Source organism: Plecotus auritus (genome assembly GCF_963455305.1).
Source record: "Plecotus auritus genome assembly, chromosome: 4".
Lineage (NCBI taxonomy): Eukaryota > Metazoa > Chordata > Mammalia > Chiroptera > Vespertilionidae > Plecotus > Plecotus auritus.
In genome coordinates, this window is record NC_137775.1 from 2,076,986 (window position 1) to 2,086,740 (window position 9,755).

Genomic DNA, 9,755 nt, shown 5'->3' on the forward strand with positions numbered 1-9,755 from the left:
AAAGGAAGGCACTGTGGGCCGTGGGGCTGTGGTGGGCACAGGGGTGGGTCTCGGCCCATCCTCTGTGCCCCTACCCGGCCCCTCCTGCTGCGGCTCCCGGTCCCCTCTCTGTTGTCAGCCCCACTCCCACTGCTGCAGCTCCCTTTCACTGATGGTGCCAACCCTGCTCATACCCACTGATAGCGCAGAGCGATTGGGGCCAGTGCCAGCAGCTGGCACAAGCAGGGTTGGCGCTGGCAGTGGGTGTGAGCAGTGGCTGCTGCCCCAATCACCCCTCAGGAGCAGGGGGAAGTGGAGAAGCCCTCAGGGGCGATTGGGGCCAGCAACCGCCACTCGCAACCTCTGATGGTCCTGAGCGATCGTGACTGGACTGGTGCTGGGTGCCAGCAGCAGGTGCGAGCGGCAGCTCTGGTGCTGGCTGTGGGTGTGAGCAGGGCCAGCACTGGCAGTGGGTACGAGCTCTGGGCGGGACCGCGGTGTACGGGAACAAAGAATTTTCAGTAACCACCAGAGGCTCGTCCCGATGACAGTGACGGGCGCCCCACCTTGGTCTGGCGCCCTTGCTCACCTGCTCCACCATCCCACCATGGCCGATGCCCGCCATGTTTTGCACACGACCCCTGGTGGTCAGCGCACGTCATAGGTCATGGCGACCAGTTGTTCGGTTGCTCCACCGTTCGGTCTATTTGCATATTAGCCTTTTAGTATATAGGACAGAAGACTGTCTTGTCTAATTCAATTTCTACCTCTTTAGTGTAAACACCCTCTGTGATATGAAAACCAGCACAAGTTGGCTACAAGTACTCATTAGAATATTATAAAAACCTGGGGCGCTCAATGAAAGGTGACATATAGTAAAAACAGACATCATGTGCTTGCAGAAATCACCACCACCACCAATAGCACAGAATAAAGTCAGCAGAATCAAGAACTCAAAATCAGAAGTGCCCAGGAACCCTATAAACTCTTCCAAGAATCGCCAGAAAGCCCGAGAGCTCGTTAAGTTCTCCCTGGATGAGGAATGGACATTTGCGCCCACTCAGTTGGAGTATTGAAAGACAAGCCAACGCTGACATTTCAGTTATCATTCCAGAAAGGACCTCTGTGAAGGCTTCCTAGAATTATTTTCTTTATCTTACTGAATCAGAGACGGTCATAGAGGGGCTGGGCAGGTGAGTGAGACGGCAGTGAAATCCAGGGAGGGCCAAGGGTACGTCTTTGTCATCATCGTATGGCATGGCGTAGGGCAGGCGCTACCCAACTGTTTGCTCCAATGGCTGCTTCCTGCATCCATTGATTTCAAAGCAATTAATCCCCCAGAGCAGAGCTTCAGTAACAACAAGCAAGAATCCGTTTTAGATACATCTTACCACCGTTCTCCTGGAAATGTACGATTTTCAATAACAGTGTAATTTTATCTACGGTAGCATTGTTCTATCACAATTACCGGCGAACTTCAGCTACTTTAGAAAAATCAAATCATAATGTGCTTTAATGTTCTCTCTAAATTAAGACTCTTTCCGATCCTTCTTCCTGGAGGAAATACGTTTGCTCCTGACTCTACAGCAAGCGCTCCATCCATCAGCACACACCCAGCAAGCTTTGCTGCCCACAGAACTCCTTACCTTTCAAGCACCTCTCCTGCCGCAAACGCGAGCACCACTCATGCGCAGGACGTAGCCAAACAGGAGGTGCTGGGCATCCACGGAGATCCCCCAGGCCGTCTCGCTTCTAGGACGCGTTACTGTATGAAAAACAAACACCTTCTATTTCCGGAGTCTTTCCACGGGCCTCTCTCACATACATTTTCCATTTATTCTTATATTTGAGGCGGGGAAGGCAAATGGTTTCCCGTTTTTAAAGATGAGGAAACACACGCCAAGGAGCGAATTGGGCGGACCAAGTCCGAGGGCTGATGCGTCACAGAACCAACCCCCGGCTCTCTACTTTTTCCCTCTGTCCCTCTGCTTCGAACAAACATCGCACTGCCAAGGGCTTTGAAGGAGAAATGTTGTGCGCGAGGATATTTATCCTCGATTCCAGTAAATCCACTTAGCAAGGTTCCCAAATACCCATTCTCTTCAGAGGCTGCCGTGCACATTTTTGAAAGGGATCGATAATGATTTAAATTATGGAAAAACAATTTGTAGGACGCCACTCTAACAGCGAGCCGGGAAGGCTCAAATTCCTCAGGAATAGAAAAATATTTAATATTCATAGGCACAGTAAAATAGTCTACAGACCAATAATTAATAGCATTGTGACAATGGGCCGTGTTTTATTAGCTGAAATCTATTTTGACTTGCTTTTAATGCGCAGATTTATATATATCGATGGGTGGAATGATTCATAATGCCATTTTGCTATTAAACTACCCAAGTTTCACTTCAGATTTTAAACTCAACAATTAATTGTGTCCCTGCATTCCCCGTCTGAGCACAGTGACACGAATTTGTCTTTCAGGCTAATTATGCATGCGGAGCGCGCGGCAGACAGCAGCATAGAGCTGCGTGCTTGCTGTTGAATATTTATGGGCTCCAGCGATGATCGGGCTGCACGTACAACAGGACCTCGGCTCCTCTGGGCCTGTAAACACCAGGGTCAGCACGGGCCTTGTTGTCAGACACCTGCTCCATACTCACCGGCAGGGGAGCTCCGGGCACCCGCCAGCCGGGCTGCTGGCCCGAGGTCACGGATTCGCACCCCCGTCTTCCCCACACACTTTCAGAGGGCAATCCCATTGCTGGGAAATTAGAATTAAGCATCTTACCAAAAACGGCCCCCCGTAGCCGGCAAAGTTTAGATGCGAGAGTGTGGATTTGGCTTCTTTTCTTTCCTCCAGGGCAAGCGGAGGCCGTCCCTCCGCGGGGCAGAGCATCATCCAGCAGACAGCTCCGTGGGGTGGGGCGCAGATGAAAACAATCTGATTCTATTTGATTGCTTTTGTCCTGCGGTCCGGCCGGCCGCTCTCTTCTCCCGGTTTCAGTTAGCTCACACACGTGTCCCACCTCTTCAACCAGGAGGGTCCTGATTCACGTGGCCACGTGGCCCAGGAGCACCTGAGAGCCACTGCCTCGTGCTCTGCAGCTCGGCGCCCTCGCCCAGTCACAGGATAGAGTTTCTTAGCAAACAGTCTAGACAGGGGTGGGCAAACTTTTTGACTCGAGGGCCACCATGGGTTCTTAAACTGGACCAGAGGGCCGGAACAAAAGCATGGATGGAGTGTTTGTGTGAACTAATATACATTCAAAGTAAAGGAGCGGAGGGGAGAGCAAGAGAACCGGATAGAACAGCCGGATCCGGCCCGCGGGCTGTAGTTTGCCCACGGCTGGTCTAGAGCCATCACAGCCGGGGAAGCCCCGCCTCGGTCAGCCGTCAGGAGGTAGAAATTGTCCTGTGGCTCTTTCTAAAGTTAGGAGACTAGTTTTGTGCCTGGTGTGGAGAAAGCACCCACGGTCTCACCACTGAATCTGGTCGTCTCCAAGGGTAACGAGGGGTTCCTGTGGCGTTGAGAAGGGCTGCAGAGGTGAATCAGAGTAAGCCGCTCAGGAACACTCCCCTGGGACAGGCCCCTGTGCCCCACGTCTCCTCTGGGTTAGAGGGCTCTGGGGCGTGGCGGAGCTGAGTGCATCCCGCCACACCTCCGGAGGGCTTTGAACTCTTCACTCCAGCCTCTCTGTCGTCTTCCTAAGATCAGCTTCACCTCCTTAGATACAGGATGGTGGTTACCAGAGGGAAGGGGGTGGGGAGGAGGAGAGGGTAAAGAGGGTAGAACATACGGTGACGGAAGGAGTTGGCTTTGGGTGGTGGGCCCACAGTGCAATCGGTACACAGAGGATGTACCACAGAATTGTACACTTGAAACCTATGCAATTTTACTGGCCAATGTCCACCCCAATATATTTAATCAGAAATGAATAGGCACTCTCTTGGAAGCATATTTGATCTTAGCCAGAAGAGATGATTTTAAAGTATTACTTAAATAATTCTCACTCATCAGATCCTCTGTGTATTATTAAAAATTCCTCCTCTCCCTTTCTTGACCTCCCCCTCCCCCTTCAGAATAAGGGTCCCTTTGAATGTTGATTTAGTACCAACTGTAATATTTGATGGCAGCTGACTTTGCTTTTTATATTCGACATGTCCAGCTGTAAGGTGGGCGGGGGGAGTCAGGGCAGCATTTCACAGGACCGCCCCCGCCCCCCCATGAGAACAGGCTCCTGTGTGTTTGGCGAGGAGGGGGTGTGGGGAGAGCTGCCCCTGTGGGTTTGCAAACGAGGACTCCCCTCTGGCCTGTAAACAACGGAAAGGGAATCTTAGGGAAGATTTCCCCACGCTGGTTGGCTTCGGGCGCCCCGCTCAGCGGCCTCCTGTTTATAACTGCAAGTCCCGAGGCATGCGTTCCCTTCCACTCGCAACACGAGCTTCTTGGCTGGTGGAAGTCACCTCTGCCGCGCATCTACACTATGTGCTCGCTGCTGCTATTTTAAACCCTAAATCTGTTTTGCACTTCTTTAGCGTGAGGCTCTCAGATTGTTATATAAACTGCTACTCCACGAATTTCTCTTTTTAGCTCACTTGAGATGAATGTTCAATCGCCGCCCAAATGCACTGGTGGATAAACGAGACGTCTAAGGCGTTCAAGAGCAGCCGAGATTTTTATTGGGAACATTTCTGAGCATCAGAAACTGTATTAACCATGCTTCTGGCTTCTGAAAATGCCAATAGTATGATCATAGGACGAAGTGCCTCTCACCTTGACCTCCTCCTCCCTAATCAACCCCCCAGGAACCCTCCTCCTGGGGTGATTTTCAGGTACATGTTAATCACTCAGTGTTACTTCCTCTATTCGGGTGGCTCTGACACTCTAGGCCTCGCCCCAGTCACGCCAGGGCCAGATCCCCACAGCTCAGGACGCTCCTGTGCCCAGAGCTCGCTGACATACTCGAACCAGTGAGTCCTAAGCCTGCCGGCCTTCCTCACTTCTCCTTCCTGAAGAAACACAGTGAAGGCTCCTACCCAGGGTCTCCCCGCCCCCTTCACCTGTTCCTAACCCAGGTGCTTTCTCATGTGCCCCCAGACATGGCCTGCCCTCTCCTCATGGGGACTGTGAGTAATAAACTATCTTTCAATGGGAATTGTTTCCTCATCGGTTGGCCTTACTGTACCTCAAATTTCCTGTTACTACACCAGAGTTTAAAATAGCTACCTAACTGGAGACTGAGGGCTGTCTCTTTCTCTGTACTTCCCTGTGTCTTTCTCTAGAACCAATTTTTGGCTTAAATCATTTGAATTATTCACCTATTAACCCATTGCTATGTCTGCAAAGGACATGGCACGAGAGATAGTTGTACCCAAAAGCCACGAGATGGAATTACACTTCCCTTCCCACATCACTTGTAGTCCTTGGCTCCTGAGTCTTAGAACATGAAAATGTGCTGATATACCTATTCGCAAGGCTAAAATAAGTATGTGCACTTTGCAATTTCTTCTCTGTCTCCATTTGTTGGGTCTGCATGTACATTTTGCTGCAAGAAATCTGATGTAATTGCTGTGGTTAATCTAGAAGGAGAGGAAAATGTAAATGGCTGTTGACAAAATGAAAATTTGTTGCGGTAATATTTTTTGGAAGGTGTCTGCATTTTTATTTAATTAATTTATTTATTTTGGTGCCTGTAACAATGTAGATTTGATTACTACTGGATGATTTTGATGGGACTCTAACTCTTCAAAGCTGAAGTGAGTTTATAAATTGTGCTGCGCTCTGCACGGCCAGGGGTGAACCTGAGGGGCAGCGGTGAAGGATTAAAGAAGACAGACAAGAGAATATAGCTGGGGCCAGGTGGGACACTGTTCTTGGATGAGAGACTGTGCCACGGCCTGCAAGCTGAGTCTTTATTGTATAGCCAGATTCCACAAGGCAAAGAGCGAGTGGTTAAGATGTTTACGATGTTCTCGCGGGTTTCGAATCTACTCAATTCCATGCACCTGAACTCTATCAAGCTTTGTTTTGGCAGCACTTGCTGCACCTCCCACAGCTACCTCACTCAGCCACCTGGGACCACAGGTTCGGACCGTAAGGTCAAGCTTACAACCATAGCCTTTGGCTATCATTGTGCTGGGAGGGCTCTGCCCTCCACGCTGGGACTTGCACGTGGCTTTGCCTCGAGAGGATTGCGCCCTCTCATTAGTCTGAGGCTTGAACCTGTCCAAATGCTGTAGCCGCTCTCCACACAAATGAGATGGGATGTTTGCTAAGGTCCCACCATGATCTTCCAGTACCTTCGGTAAGCGCATGAGGCAGATGGGTGCTGAGGTCTTGCTGAAATTGAAACCAAATCAGGATATTTAGTTGGCAGTGGAATGAAGACAGTGTCCTGTCCACCACGATCGCTGGGCTTCCGGTTTGCATTTTTAACTATCACTTGTGATGTGTCCTCCAGGATACGTGCACTTTCTTCCACTTACCAAGGGTGTTTGTTTATTGAGGCAAGAGTGAGCGCTCCAGTGTAATAATTCACTTCTTCTGGACGTGGAGGCAACGTAATGGTAAACTCACAAGGTAGTTACTTAAAAGCAAGTAAGAGTAAATTATTTGGTTGTAGTTTTTTTAGTTTTTTTAATCCTCACCCAAGCATATGTTTATTGACTTTAGAGGGAGGAATAGAGAGAGAGAGAGAGAGAGAAACATATCAGTTGTCTCCCATATGTGCCCTGACCAGGAATCGAACTGTCACCTTTTGGTGCAAGGGATGACACTCCAACCCACTGAGCCACCACACCAGGGCTGGTTGTAGCTTTTCATACAAGGCATCTATTTTTACAAACGTCTTTCACTATTTTTATCACTACTGTTTGGAGAAGCTGCACAACTTGAAAGACTTCAATAAATTGTGTCTGCTCACCCAAAACATAAACCAGAGCAAGTGCCCCCTAATTGTCATAGACATGGCTGGAAGGATGCAAGTATCAGCACCAGACCTCAGAGACAGGTAACTGTTTACTTAAAACTAGAGGCCCGGTGCACGAAATTCGTGCATGGGGGGGGGTGTCCCTCAGCCCAACCTGCACCCTCTCCAATCTGGGACCCCTTAGGCCAGGGATTGGGCCTAAACCAGCAGTCAGACATCCCTCTCACAATCCTGGACCACTGGCTCCTAATTGCTCACCTGCCTGCCTGGCTGGTCACTCCTATCTGCACCCCCACTGGCCTGGTCACCCCTTACTGCCCCCCCTGCCATCCTGGTCACCCTTAACTGCCCCCCTCTGCCGGCCTGGTTGCCCCTAACTGCCCCCACTGCCAGCCTAATTGCCCCAACTGCCCCCCCCTGCTGGCCTGGTTGCCCCAGTTGCCCCCCCCCCCCCCGCCAGCTTGGTCACCCCTCATGCCTCTCCCCGCCCCCCACCCGCCGACCTGGTCAGCCCACACAGCCTGCTGTTCAGTCATTTGGTCATCCCTCACTAACCCCCCTGCCAGCCTGGTCATAGGCAGCCATCTTGTGAGGGCATGAGGGTTAATTTGCATATTACCTCTTTATTATATAGGATTGGTTACTGGAATAAGACAAAAGGAAATGAGATCTCCATTCCCCATGATATTCCAGGATAGAAACCAACAGCCTTTGGTATTCAGGACAAAACATCTTGAGAGTTCAAGTGTTAATTGTTAAATATTGAGGAATTTTGCAAGCATCTTGCTCAACAGAATCTTATTAATCATTAAATTACATAAACTTACAACCAAATCAATTATGTTAATGCAAAGTAAATAAATACTCAAAACGTCATTTCCCAGTTACTCTACTGCATTGGACTGTTATCCGTGTTCTTGGGGGTAGTATGTCTATTGTCCGTGATGTGGGGATGCTTCATGGCAACGCACGTCTGCTCACCTCGGTCCACGTCTGTGATCGGTAGTCATTTTGGCCGCTTGACATCAGCCATGGGGGAGAATCCACACAATGGAAATCAGCACGAGCTACACGTTGGGGCTTGGGTTACTGATGTGTTGATTGTTTGGACATAAGAAAGTGTTAAAAAAGTCAGTAGAGCAAATTAAACTTAAAAGCACTTTGTGTTTGTAGCCACTACATTATAAATGTCACCATAAAGTGAAAATGCTATTCCAGTGTCCATCTCCCGTCCGATTCGGAAGCGGAGTCTCGTAGCACAGGTGAAGCAGTGAAGTTCCTCGTGCATCCTTGTTACTTCACATTCGCCTTGCTCAGTCATGTAGATGCACATCTTTTTTTTTTTTTTTTTTTTTGGCCTTATCTCTTTATTCAACATTAAACATTGGGCTGTGCAATAATATTAGGTTAAGCCGTGTGGAATTTTAAATGCAAATCTTAACCAATATTCACGCCTGGACTACACTTGGAGTCCATGGCAACCATGGGTTAGCTGCGGAAACATTTCTTCAAAACTCAGGGGAAGCATTCTCTGACATTGAATTTGCCACTGAAATTAACAATAAGGCATAATGCAGCGTGTCTTGTGTAAGCGCTGCGCGTTCTTACCTGTAAAATTTATAACAAACTCACGCATGTGCCTGCATCAGTCTGCACCCGGATTCCTTCTCTTCCCAGAGCGGGTTGTCCCCCACGGACCAGCCCCACTGTGGGGAGCTGTGGCATTTACCCCAGAAGGCGAGGCTCTGCTCCGTCCCCACACGGAGTCTTGTTGCATGTGCCCAGGTGTGTGTAATAACACTGCTTATTGTCAGATCCCGGGTGGGCGGGACATTTTATGGAACAATCTTTAGACGTTTGACCAACTCCATTCAGGGTCCCCCCGCCCCCCCAAATGGACACAGGGCCTCCGTCGGTGTCTGCAACAGCCCGCCTCCCCCCTGACCACCTGCAGCCACTGGAACAGCCCCAGTGCGCCCTCGCCTTGTATTTTAGTCCCTCTTTCACGGGGTTTGTATACCATCTATTTCATATACATGAGCGACTGAAACCTTCAGCACACGTTCTTTTCATCAGACGTCCCACACAGGACAAATGTTTCTCGCGTCCTCTGAGACACACCTGAGCAACAACTCCAGTGCTCTGCGGTCCCCACGGGAATTCGGTGACTTTCCTTGGGAATCTGTTTCTGGCTGCTTAGACGGTGGCGTATGCAGCTGTTCATGCACGAAGACCTTGAGCGTGGCAGGTGGGGAGTGGGTGGGCAGGGGGAGGCGGGCGTACCCCGCTGCGATGGGTTTCCATCTGTTCACCTACGGAAACAGAGCGCAGGGCAGCGAGGTGGACCCGCTCCAGCAGATGGAGCAGCCCCCGACTCCTTTCCTCGCCCTGAAACCACCGCCGCCTCCGGCAGGCCCCGCACCTGCTGGCCCAGCCCCCGGGGAGCCCCTGGGAGAAAGCCCCTGCGCCTCCACGTGCGGAACCGGCTGCACCTGCACTCTGCCCCGGAGCCCAGCTCAGCTGGGGTGGGAAGGGGAGCGGGTGTCACTCAGGGTCTCCCCCACCAACATCTTGCCCAGCTCACCAGGACCCGGGAGCCCTGGCCTCCAAGACACCAGCCCTGCCACCAGATCGGGCAGCACCATCTCGAGTGGCAGCAGCGGTCAGCAGTGTCTCCGCTCCCACCTGCCCTGTCTCCTCGGGGTCGGGGTGCTCCCACCTGCCCTGTCTCCTCGGGGTTGGGGCACTCCCAGCTGCCCTGTCTCCTCGGGGTTGGGGTGCTCCCACCTGCCCTGTCTCCTCGGGGTTGGGGTGCTCCCACCTGCCCTGTCTCCTCAGGGTTGG